This window comes from Triticum urartu, chromosome 3A, assembly GCF_056163025.1.
Source record: "Triticum urartu cultivar PI428250 chromosome 3A, HENAU_Tu73, whole genome shotgun sequence".
Taxonomy (NCBI): Eukaryota; Viridiplantae; Streptophyta; class Magnoliopsida; order Poales; family Poaceae; genus Triticum; species Triticum urartu.
Window position 1 is genome coordinate 23909029 of NC_141875.1, and position 12895 is coordinate 23921923.

The window sequence follows — 12895 nt, forward strand, 5'->3', positions numbered from 1 at the left end:
TATATATTTAGCTATATATACTACTTTTGTGAGGTGTTGGAGTGAAACAAACAAGCCAGATGCTCTCCTATATGACTGGTACCATGTGTGATCCCTACTGTATCAGCTGGCTGGAAGCCATTTGGACTAGAATCTAAGTGCACACGGCGCATGGATAGTAGATCATTTTGTATGACCTCACCCACATAGTGACTATTCAGCCAACGGTGATCGCTCTATGATGACGAGACTTGCGCCTTCCACCATGTTACTCACGCAGCACTGGCATGTCCCGGTAGCATGCCCATGAACTTCTGCAACTTTACCTGTGTCTAGCCTCACCGTCTCCGAGCACCCCAGTCTCTGTCGCCACCAGCCAACAACGGAAGAATATTTAGCCTTTGAAGGTGACTTAACTGGTGTAAAATTTTCACTATCCAACCGAAAAGATGTGGTCTTCCGTTATCCTTTGATAAAAAGAAGTGACTTTTGGTTGGAAGCATCGAAAAGCCAATGTATCTTGGGCTGATTGTGGGTGAAGTCAGATCTGAGATAGCGCAATAAGAAAACTTCAGAAGAGAAAGTTAGTCCCTCCGTCACAGCTTGGAGGCATGGTTGTGACGGTGCATCATTAGCAGGTGCCTCGGGACGATGTGTGTGTGGCCATGGCGCCGGTCACGCAGCGTGTGACCTCCTCTACCTTTAGTTGTCTTCATCGTCAGTCCAAAGGGATCTAGCCGGTGGGTGTTGCCTCGCGGTGGCTTCCCAGCGGCGGATCAAGTATTGAAGGAGATGGTGTCCTAGCTGCTGAAGTGGGTGAGGATGCCACCATCGTCGGTGGCGCCCGTGGGTATCGTTTTCCTGCTTGGAGGCGATGGTGGGGGCGTGCCTCGCTCCATTATTTTCGGGGAAAACCTCAGATTTGGAGGAGGCTAACATTGACGGCGGCGCCCATGGACGTCGTAGCCCTCGTTGGAGGCGTTGAGGGGCCTCCTGGATTGGTTGATGGCGACGTCTTCGTTGTCACCCCCGTGGGGGCATCATCTTTGGAGACATTCATCAGTTGGACGGACATGTGGACGGCTTGGTGGTTGGGCGTCGGTAGGGGGTGGTGCGGTGCTTCATCCTACACATCGATGGCGGCAGATCTCGGCGGCATGGCGCAATGGAGACTCAACGTCCGATGGGTGGTGATGGAACCGTGCAGGAGGATGATGTTGTCTAGCATCGTGGTGGCGTCGATGGCAAAAAGACCTGGCATGGTTGATGCGTCAGTATTTGATCTGAGGATGGATCGATGGATGAAGGAGGTGACCGCCCTTGTAACATGTGCATGTGGTGCCCAGTGAAAGTGCGCCGGACCGGTGTGTAACCCAGTCCAGGTATTGTGGCTTGGATAGGGCATCCGGCATTAGATGTTAGGTGTTGGTACGATGTCTATTTGATACTTGGACATTTGGCACCCTTTCATCACGGGGATAGGAGTAGCGACAGGTGTTGCCAAGATGACAGCTTCAGACTTACTGATGTATTACCTTGTAAGGGCTTTGTGAATAATTAATAAAATGGTTGCATGCATCGTCCAGATGCAGAGGCCGGGGGTACATCCTCATTTTCAAAAGAAAAGGTTAGTTCTAAAACTATATAAGTTGTTGGTCGAGAGCCCTAACTTGCCCAGACCAGTGTTCACTTGCTCCTGTGGCACTTGACTATTGCCATGTCGACATAGTATATGCAAAATAGCCCTTTCATCAAATATAAAGTTGAAAATCCACTCTCAAAAATGTCATACAACCACATTGAAGAAGAGAGATGTTTTTATAATTTCTTAAAAAAGGACATGTCATCATCGTGATGCACACAGACAAAAGGAGCGAGATGTATTGGTAGGTTTGCTGACACCTAGCAATACCCGCCACATGTCCACTTATGCACCACCTCATCCAACATGGTCGTGGCGGCACCTCCTTCAAGGAGAGCTTCCGTGGCCACCTTCTGCATCGCCGCCACCTTAGCTCTTACCTTTGCGCCTTCGCGATGGCCAACCATCACCTCCCTCACTGCCACGACGATCTCCTCCTTTCTCTTGGTCACCGGCTCTCGTATGGCTACCCTGACCCCTTCGATCAGCAAGACAGCATTATGTCACTGCTCGGCGTAGAGCAGCCATGCGACCATGGGCACGCCGTGCACCGGGCTCTCCAGGACCAAGTTCCACCCACAGTGCACCAAGAAGCATCATGTAGCCCTGTGAGCCAGTACCTCCGTCTGCGGCACCCACGATGGCACGAGGAGGCCGGCATCCTTGGTACTCTCCACAAACCCCTGTGGGAGGTAGGCCAGGGGGTCCTTCTTGCTCTCGGTGTCGTAGTAGTTGGCGTTCACGGCCCCCTCATCGCTCGGGCTCCGCACCACCGACAGGAAGCGCTGCCCGCTGAGCTCCAGCCCAGGCGCTAGCTCAGGCATATGCTTTGTCGGCAGCAAACCTCCAGAGCCAAACAAGACGAAGATGACTGACTTGGGAGGCTGCCGATCAAGCTAGTCCAGGCAGGCAGCGCACGGCTCTCCGCTGGCGTCGGCACGTATGAGACTATGAGTGGACCGATGTTATACACTAGAGGGCGGCCAAGCTTGGGGTGAGAGAGCACCCTGGCGGCGTCCTTCTTGAGGCCTCGGCCTCGTGGTAGCGCTTAGCGTGGTGCAGCATCGACCGGTAGCAGGGGTCATACTTGTCCTGGATCGGCGGGATGGGCACGCAGCCGGGCAGCCTGACGGGCTCGAGGAGGTCCAGGAACTCGTCGGGCATGGAGTTGTCGAGCTCCGGGAGGTGAAGCATGATGAGAGACAGGCTTAGAGTAACATACGCAGATACCTTATCACAGTATAAATGTTACGCTAATATGTGTCATACATGGCAACAAATAAGATCATATATAATACTATGCACTATGAAGGTGATATCATACACTACTATCGTATGCACAAAACTAATATATGATACTCTCCAATGTGAGTAGCCTCACAAACGCATCTTCGTCGTCCGCCTCCTCGGCACAACACTGCTATCCCCCGTGAAGCTCATCCATCTTTCCATCTACAACCTTATCTTTTCACCGACCTCTCTTCCCCGCTTGTTTCTTCCTCATCTTTTCTCCTTTCCATCTCATTCGTTAAGCTAGCTAAGAAAAAGCAGAGCGGCGGCAGCTTCCCATGGCAACCACCATCCATCAGCTCAAGATCTATACCAATATACAAATATCACAGGGGCAAATTCAATTAATCTCCACAATCAAACCATGTCAAATCATCGAGCTATATTACTCTAATGGTGAGTTCTCGACATGTTTAGCATACAGTTAATATCTTACCTAATGTCATCCTCGAGTGCGCTGACACTAGCAAAATCAAATATCCCAGTAGTGCTTCACATCCAAACACAGTTAATCTGCGAGAGGAGAGACATATTTATGCACGTCCTCGCAGATCGGAGAGCATAAAGCATGAGTTGACATGACAACGATGGTGAGCCTCTATAAACCAAGTCAGCAAACAAAGGTGAAAGAGCATGCGCTCTCATGCAATGCTCATTGTTGTTGCCGGATAATAAGTTGTCGGTTTATTGTGACCACCGCCACCATTATGTATGATGCAGGGGACAAAAGAAGAACTTCAAAGTTAGGCACCAAATGAGGGCGCTACAAGGTCTCGCTTATTGCGAGACCAAAGGTAACTTTGCCTACACCGCACTCTCGCATGGGCCTAGCCCAACACTGATGCAACGAAGCAAATTTTTTCCTTATGCTTTTTTACGTTTACTTATATTTTGAAATATTCTCTCTATATATGCATATATAAAGACTTAGTTTACTTAATTTTACAAAAACATTTTCCATCTATTAAAAAAATCCATGCAGTTTTGAAAACCTATTCATGCTCTTTTACTAGAAAAAAGTTGTGCCATTAAAAATGTTCAAATTTTTTAAATTTTGTTCATGATATTTTCTAAGAATTCTATTAAAATGATAAAAACATTTCTCATAATTGGAACAAAATGTAAAATTCGAAACAAATCATGGAATTTTAAAAATGTTAGCAAGCTTAAAAATATGTTTAATGACATTTTAAAAAAATGCTTATGAAATGTAAAAACGTTGTTCACACAATTTCAAAAGATATTCGTAACATATAATAAAATGTTTCTGATATTTTAGAAAAAATGTTCTAACAACTGTTTACATGTTCACAAAAATATTCATGATATTTTTTAATGAATTTTAATGCATGTTCTTAAAAAGTTTTTTTTGTACTTATAATATTCAATGTTCATTTTACAAATATTTAGCGTGTATAGTTTGATAAATTTTCGACATATATCTAAATAATGTTGAATTCGTATCTAAACAATTTTTCAATTTGTATACAAAAAAGGGGAAAAACTTGGAACGTAAATAAAAATGAATATAAAAACATGAAAAAATAGAGAAAATAAAAATAAAAACCTTGTAGAACCTTTCCAAAACCAACCAAAATAGTGCAAAATTTTCACTAACCGGATATCAAAAGGTTCCCAAAATCACTCGGTACATATTGTTGGGCCGGCCCACATAACATATCACTTGAGGCAAGCGTTGCTACGGTCTTGAAAAAGGCGTAGCATTTGCGGCAAATGAACCAGGTGTCGAAAAAGAAGAAGAAAATAGAGTAGAAATTAAGGCTTGCCAGACAAGCGTTGCTACGCGTCAATGGAGACCTCAGATGAGATTCTACCTACCTATAAGGGGGTCGTATGGATTAAAAAAATTGCGTAGCACGCTAATGGATCAGGCGGACTACAAGTCGTAATCAAGGCCCAACAGATAAGCACAATGGAGAAAACTAAAAATGGAGTTAAGGCGTGTGGATAAAAATCGCTTTCCCTATTTGTCTCATGTCGCCGGAACACACAGGCAGCGCTCCGAATCGAGCGACTTGGGCCGGGCCATTTTGTAGCTGTATGCAAAAATTTCTCATTGGCGCTAGTAGTAGCTGGTCTGGACAAGCATAGTGATGTGGAGATATGGCGTAGCCTATTTGTTGACGAGAAAATAGGACTGAGAAAGGGCGGGGCCGTTGATTTTGAAAACGGTGAGTTTCAAGAATTTGTCAGGGTAATATGTATCACAATAGGACGCAAACGGCAATAGGAGGGACGAGGGTAGCAGTCGTTACTCCCATTACTGGATCATATAATGTTTTCGGTGAAAGGTTGGACAATATAATGTTTTCAGTGCAAAGGTCACAATTTATCCAAACAGATGAAAAATATCTATCAAGATGTTTATTCCTCGTGAAACAGTCTTGAATATTTGAATGTCGACAAGAGACTTGCAAACAGTGGAAATGAGATGGTAATTCTCTGCAGGCGAAGAATGTGAGATCGTTCACAGAAGAACAAGACAAAGTAATTTGTCACCTTACATCTCTTCATATTCTTGATTTTTGCTACTGCTCTGATCTCATATCGCTGCCTAAGGAACTGCATCGTCTTTCTTCCGTCAAGAAACTATCTATCAAGGCTTGTCCAGGAATTCTATCATTGCCAGAAATGGGCCTGCCGGCTTCCCTGCAGGAGCTGTATGTGAGCAACTGCAGTACAGAACTAAAGGAACAGTGTAGAAAGATAAAAAAACGTTAGATGCGTTTATGTTCTTTATCGAAAAAAAAGATGCGTTTATGTTGATAGACATGACTCAGATAGAAGTGTTTGTATGTAGCTGTCCGATTTGGTTGAGCCGTAGGTAGACACCAATGCATGTAGGATCATGTGAGTAGCCACCCAACTGATTTGGTTGAGTCATGTGTTATTGAAGTGATTCCAGGACTGGTGTATGAAGCGTGAGTTTAGCTGAGTCTAAAGCATATGCATGCAACCAAGTTTGCTATATAAGAGAAGTAAAGAGCAGAGAAGAAGGCTGTGAGGGCAGGAAATAATGTACTAGTCCTAGTGCCACCAAGGAGAAATGCCTCTGGGCTAAAGCAAATCCCTGAGCGTGTCTCCCTTGGTACGTATGTGTTGTGTGATAGTGGAGGAAAACAAACACCAAGATATTAACAGTTTGCTTTTGTGCAGTAGTAACACTAAACTTCAAGCTAACGATCTACAAGTGAATTCTTGGTCCAGTCTCATCATCTCTTTCTTCGTGGTTCAAAATCTGCATTTGAAGTTACGAACGACTTAATTGTAAAGACAGTCCAGAGGTACCCACATGGTGTTGTACAATCCGCCGCTCACCTCGCCTGCCGCCTCCGTTTGTCTACATCAATGTGGCATTTAAGTCATTGGAAATTACCCCAGCTGTCCGTCTGCGTCACTGTGGCATTTAAGTAGTACTGCCACATAAACAGTATAGGCAAAATCATCTCATTCTTGCTACTCCCTCTCTGTTTTAAAATGTAAGGCGTATTCTTTTTGACAAGACCAGCATTTGACCGATAGTACTCTGGTATGCAATTCAGGGAATTTATGGAAAGTACTAACAGTATTATCATCATTTACCCTCTATCACCGCCTTCCATTTTTGCATCAAAGTTCATGCAATTGTATTTCGATTTTCTTTGTTTCTCCCCAATAAAAGAACATTTGATCTTGAAACTTCGCAGATCAACAACACACAAGTACTACCATGTGCAGAAATAATTTCGGATGTTTTGGCGCAATATAAAAAAGGGCAGCCTGGTGATGTACAAGGGTCTGACCAGTTCAGATCCTTTGGCGCAATATAAATGTTTAAAAATGATACAACTAATTCAGAATTTGAAATTTGACAAACTTATGCTTCATCAAAAAAATTGGAAACATTTTATTATAATGAGTGGCACTTGTGTATAGTTGAACTGCAAAGTTTCAAGGTCAAATGTTGTCTTGATTGAAAGAAACAAAAAAGAGAAATTTCTAGATAAGGATAGCACGAACCTTGACGCAAACTGAAAGGTTTAGATACAGGGTAGAGTGGTATTGTAGTACAACAAATCCACCAAAATTCAGATTGTTTCTTAGGTGTTCATGTATGCTTAAGAGTACCCGTGGACGTGTGTGAACTGTTGAAAATACAAAATACATTCATCAAAGTAGTAAAATATTTCCTATTTTTTGTCAAAAGTTGTTAGCATGTACTGTAGCTGGTTTGGTTGAGTCGTAGGTGATAGGCAGCAGTCCTGGAGTGTGGATTGAGTGAGCCGGTCAGCACAAAAGTGGTTGGTTTGGTTGGGTCATGTGTGCAGGATCGTGTGAGTAGCCAGCCAACTAGCCAAGTGATTTGGTTGGGTCATATATATAGTCGTGGAGTGATCCCAGGAGTTGTGTGAGAGGCGTGAGCTTAGTTCAGACTTGAGAGGCTAACAGAAGCCTATACATGTAATCAGGCTTGCTAGTAAGAGGTAGCGAGAGAAGGTAGTGAGCCAGGAAACAGTGTAGCTAGTCTATAGTGTAAGAGATGTGAGGTGTAGTCCCAGCAGATAGTTGGAGAGAGGTCTGTGGGATTTTTGAGCGGATAGAGAGGTCTGTGGGATAGTGGAGGAAAACAAAGAGTTGTGGGATAATGCATACATACCAACATGATGCCGTACATGCTGACGGTGAGCTCACCTGCAGCGAGGCAACACTGCGCCTAAGCACGCCGCTCTTCACGATGCCTCGACGTAGCACCTTGGCCAGGATAGCTTGAATATCTCCAGCGAGGAAGGGACTCAAATGCTGACCTTTGGAAAATACATCTGTTCTTGTTCTGCTTCAATCACGGTGGCGTTGTCCGAGTAGTACTGCCTCATAAACAGAATACATTGTATTGGACTTCACTCTATGAACGCATAAGCTTAGAGAACATAATTTAGGTAGCCATGGTGTTTTGGTGGAACCACCTCTTCTCACACATTAGCACAACCATGAAACTCTCATGAATTTATCGGCAACTTCTTTATTAACGTATTCAGGTGGGAATTCTCTCCCACGGATATCCGTAAAAATAATATTAATGTGATTGGCGCTAGTAGCAGCTGGTTTGGACAAGCATAGTGATGTGGAGATAAGGCGTAGCCTATTTGTTGATGAGAAAATAGCACTGTGAAAAGGCAGGCCCATTGATTTTGAAAACGGTGAGTTTCAAGAATTTGTCAGGGTAATATGAATCACAATGGGACGCAAACGGCAATAGGAGGGACGAGGGCACCAGTCGTTACTCCCATTACTGGATCATATAATGTTTTCGGTGCAAGGGTTGGACAATATAATGTTTTCAGTTCAAAGGTCACAATTTACACAAACAGATGAAAAATATCTATCAAGATGTTTATTCCTTGTGAAACAGTCTTGAATATTTGAATGTCGACAAGAGACTTGCAAACAGTGGAAATGAGATGGTAACAGCCAAATCAATAGGTTATTATTAAAAAAGGGCATGGACAACACATCTGTATGTATTTGGCAGCTACACGGTGCCAGGCATGCCGTTGGAGGTAGGGACTGGTGAAGGGAAATACCATCGCCCACTAGTTGGCTTGAGAACTTGCACGCTGACTTGGCCAGAAGGACCAGTGCATAATACGAGGCCAAAATGCAGCATCTGATGGTTGAATTTCGTGCAACGGTCACACCAGAACAAAATTGCATGTCGGAGAGCACCACAGCCGACGCCCCCACCAGAGAATAAACGGCTAGAACAGGTAACCTTGGAAGGTGACCTTAATGTTGTGAGTTTTTCAGTTTCCCCCACCAGAGAAGAAACGGCTAGAACATGTAACCTTGGAAGGTGACCTTAACCTTGGAAGGTGACAAAGCAATGGAGGAGGTCCATCGCAATTCCGTGGCAGCCCGGTTATCCTAGCTCCGTATGATGGATTTTCTAAGACGTCTAGAATCGACCATTTCCAGTTCAAGATTTGGGTGCCGATTCATGATTTGCCGGATGGGTACAACTCAATGGTAAAGTCTCCGCCTCAAAGGTGAGGGAGTTTGATGCTGCTGAAACAGCCTCGAATGACTTCTCTTGGAATTTGTATGGTGAAAGATTGCAAATGCCAGATCTTTTTGGATTAAATATGAGCGGCTTCCAGATTGGTGTGATGTATGTGGCATGATTAGACATTTTCGTACCAAGCACGAGGACCGAGTTCACCTGACATTCACCCTCGTGTTTAATGATCTTGTTTCTGAAAAAGACCCATATATTAATTAATTAAAAAAAGGTTATTACAATCGTTCATTATAAAATTCACCATGCAGGGCGGAACACTATTAAGAACAATCCCATCAGATCTATTAATAAAGCTAAACTTCGCAATTTCATGAGCCACCCCATTGGCTAGCTGGTTGATTTTCGCAGTTTTAAAATCCTTGATCATCCTGGATATACTCAAGGCTTATTTCTTCATATGAACAAGAGGAGACCTGTCAAGCTTCTCATTTGCAAGGAAAGAACGAATAAAAGCACAACCAGTCTCCAGAATAATGGACCTGTGAAGAGTAATAACAATATAAATGCCTGCCATGCATGGACGCAGCTCAGCTTCATTCATGCTGGAACACTGACCTAAAAAGTCCCACAAAGAAATAATAACTTCACCAGATGAGTTCCTAGTGACAACCCCCACACTGATAGCATTAATACTCTCCACATAACTCGCATGGACATTGATCTTGATATAATCATAAGGTTTCCACACCACATGATCTTGTAATGGTGCGGAAACTGGTATAGCACCTCCCATTTTTCCTTTACCTTTGTTACTAGGAACAACCTCAGGCCTCCTTTGGTTTGGAGGAATTTCATAGGAATTCTAAGAATAGGATTCTTATAGAATTTTTTCCTTTAGAGCCCTTTGGTTCATAGGAATCGATTCCTATTCCTACATAGGATTGATTCTCATCCTTCACATTTCATAGGAAAATAAAAATGAGCCTAGACTCGATGGAAAAATTCCTTTGGTGTCAACCAAATGACATCTCGTTTCCTATTCCTACTCATAGGATTTGAGATACGTGTCATCTCATTTCCTACAAAATTCCTATTCCTACGATAATCCTATCCTATGAACCAAAAAAGGCCTCAATAGTATCATGATAGGATTCCTTCCCCTTTCCAATAATTAAATCGTTTCACAGGTGCCACGCTTGCTAGAAAAGAAACAAAATTTGATCTCGCTGTTGCAAGCTCAAATGCCAACAAAATCAAAAGCCAATCTGGTCTCGAGAATTTGAACAACTCTTCATCAGGAATATTCTACAACTCTCTCAAAGCCAATACATAGCACTAGCCATTGAACAAGTAACAAGAGCATGAAAAGTGCTTTCATCTTCTACTCCACAAATAGAGCACATACCTGAAGTAATTTGATGGTGATTAACTCTATTAGTCTGGACTGCCAAGCTATCAGATGCGGCACACCATGCAAAAATGCTTATCTTTGGAGGAATATTAGCCTTCCAAACTAGATTCCAAAGCCTTCTTTCTCCACTTGGTTCGCCACTAGATTGACCCGCTTTATCCTGACTATCCTTCAACTTAAGCGCTAAATTGCACGCAGTTTTAACGAAAAATATACCATCCTTCTCATAGTGCCACGCAATAAAACTCTCATCCCTAGAAGCGTGGATATGAATCTTACGAATCTCCTATGCATCATGGCGACGGAAAAGATACTTAATCAAATTTTCATCCCAAACCTTTCTCCCGCTCAAGAACAAATCGGAGACCCACTTCAATCTTGTATTATGCCTTTTAGCTGAAATTTTAAGGCAGAGCTCCTAGGTAACCAATTATCCTTCCAAATATCAATGCTAGATCCATCACTCACCTACCAAATGACTCCCTTCTTAAGAAGTTCGAGACCATGCATAATACCTTGCCTAGTCACTGATGCGGACTGCGGAACCACCATATCAAGAATATGTCCCAGAGGATAATATGTTGCCTTCATCAACTTAGCACACAACGAGTCCGGATAAACGAACAACTGCCACACTTGTTTAGCTAAGAGGGCTTGGTTAAATAATCCGAGGTCCTGAAATCCCATACCCCCCTTACTTTTAGACCTTGTTAATTTTTGGTGCGAGATGAGGAAGACAGAAGAAAAACACATTTGTGTTTAACGATCTTTTGATCTACTTTCGAGTATGCTCACTGGTGGTCGTGGCCATGGTGGCGCGGCCGAGAAGGGGTCGTGGGCATGCTTCTCAGGGAAGCCATTTTCAGGATGAATTCTCTGACGCTGGTTACTTTGAAGAGTTTGCCAAGGGGCTGAAACTCATGATCGTTTGGTGGATTTACATGAGGAATATCTGTTGCATTGATTGGAGATCATCTAATAAAAGAAGCTTGTTGTGGTCAGTGCTGATGCACAGAATAATTCGTAATGATAGTATGATAAAAATAGGAGGACACCTATGTTAAAAAAAGTGGACGTCTCAATATACAACATGCATTTCAAGCTTAGAAGATATGTGTTTTCCCTTGCATGTATGCAGAGTTGTGTGAGTAGCCAGCCAAGCAATTTGGTTAATTCATGAGTTTTCTTTGAATGATTCCACTTAGTGATGGTGTTTGGCATGAGTTTAGCTGGGGCTAACAGCCTACACATGTAGCCAAGTTTTCTATATAAGAGAGGCCAAGAGGAGAGGAAAGGCTGTGAGGAACCAAGTTTGGTATTTGGTTAACAGTCGGAAACAACGCACTAGCCTCTAGTGCAACCAAGGAGAAATGCTTCTGCGCAAAGCAAATCTAGTGTTTCCCTCTCGGTGCGTGTGTGTGGTGGGTTGTGTAAAACAAGGAGAAAGAGTTGTAAGAGTGAAGAGAAGAGCTGTGAGATGCAGCCTCACCAGTTAGTTGACCAGGTATGTGGGATAGTGGAGGAAAACAAAGAGTTGTGGGATAGTCCTATTCAAACAGACCATGATGGTCTCGTACATGCCAACGGTGAGATCGCGAGGGACAGAGGAGCTTCTTGTCCATGCCGGGATGTAGTACGCAAGTGAGCACATATTGCATATCTCCAATGAGAATCGGACTGCATATCCTGATAGTTGGAAATTACCTCAGATGTTTGCCTGTTTCATTCTGTGGCATTTAACTAGTACTGCCATATAAACATTAATTTTTGAAAGAACATAAATAGAACATATTGTATCGAATTTCATTCTATAGACTCATAGGTTTAGACAACTAAGGTTGAAGGTAGCTATGATATCTTGACAAACTACCTCTTCTCATGTGCTAGTGCGAAAAGGCATGTAACTCTTGCTAATATGTTGGCAAGCTTGTGCGGTGACATATTTTCAAGTTTTTTTAGGGAATGTAAGCACATCTTCAACTCGGTGCCGAAAAATGGACTCACTGTCCATCCACATCTGTGGACATGGATACAGGAGGGTGTCATCCAACCGCATGCCCAAAACGTCTACCTCTATTACAAGGTTAAACAGGAGAATGTAGAAATTAACCATGTTGTCCCAGTACATGTAAGATTAGGAATAGGAGCAAGTACGAGTCCTAAATGTATTAGGATTTCTAGTCCAAATCTGTTTCCATAGTCCCTCATGGACGTGTACAAAAAGCACCCCATGGGTGCTGCTTATAACACATTGGAAAAGAAAAGAGAAAAGTAATAGTAAGGCTCGATACGAGCCTTTGGTATTGGTTTCCTCAGCACAACGGGGTGCAAACATCAATAGGGGGACAACGGTATCAATTGTTACCCCAATTACTGTATCATGTAATGTTTTCAGTGCCAAGATTGCAGTTCACCTAAGAACTAAACAAGAAAATCTCTCAGAAAGTCTCGTCCTCTAGAAACGCACTTGAAATTTGAAAACATGCACACAAGACTCAAACACATTAAAATAAAACTTTCATAAACACTAACAGTGAGACAATAAAAACCAAATTGT

At 43.1% G+C, this 12895-nt stretch overlaps 1 pseudogene; it reads right to left on the reverse strand.

The window, feature by feature from the left end:
* LOC125546523 (UDP-glycosyltransferase 72B1-like) overlaps nt 1–3357 on the reverse strand; it is a 36805-nt pseudogene extending 33448 nt beyond the window's left edge.
* Between the last annotated feature and the right edge of the window lie 9538 nt (nt 3358–12895).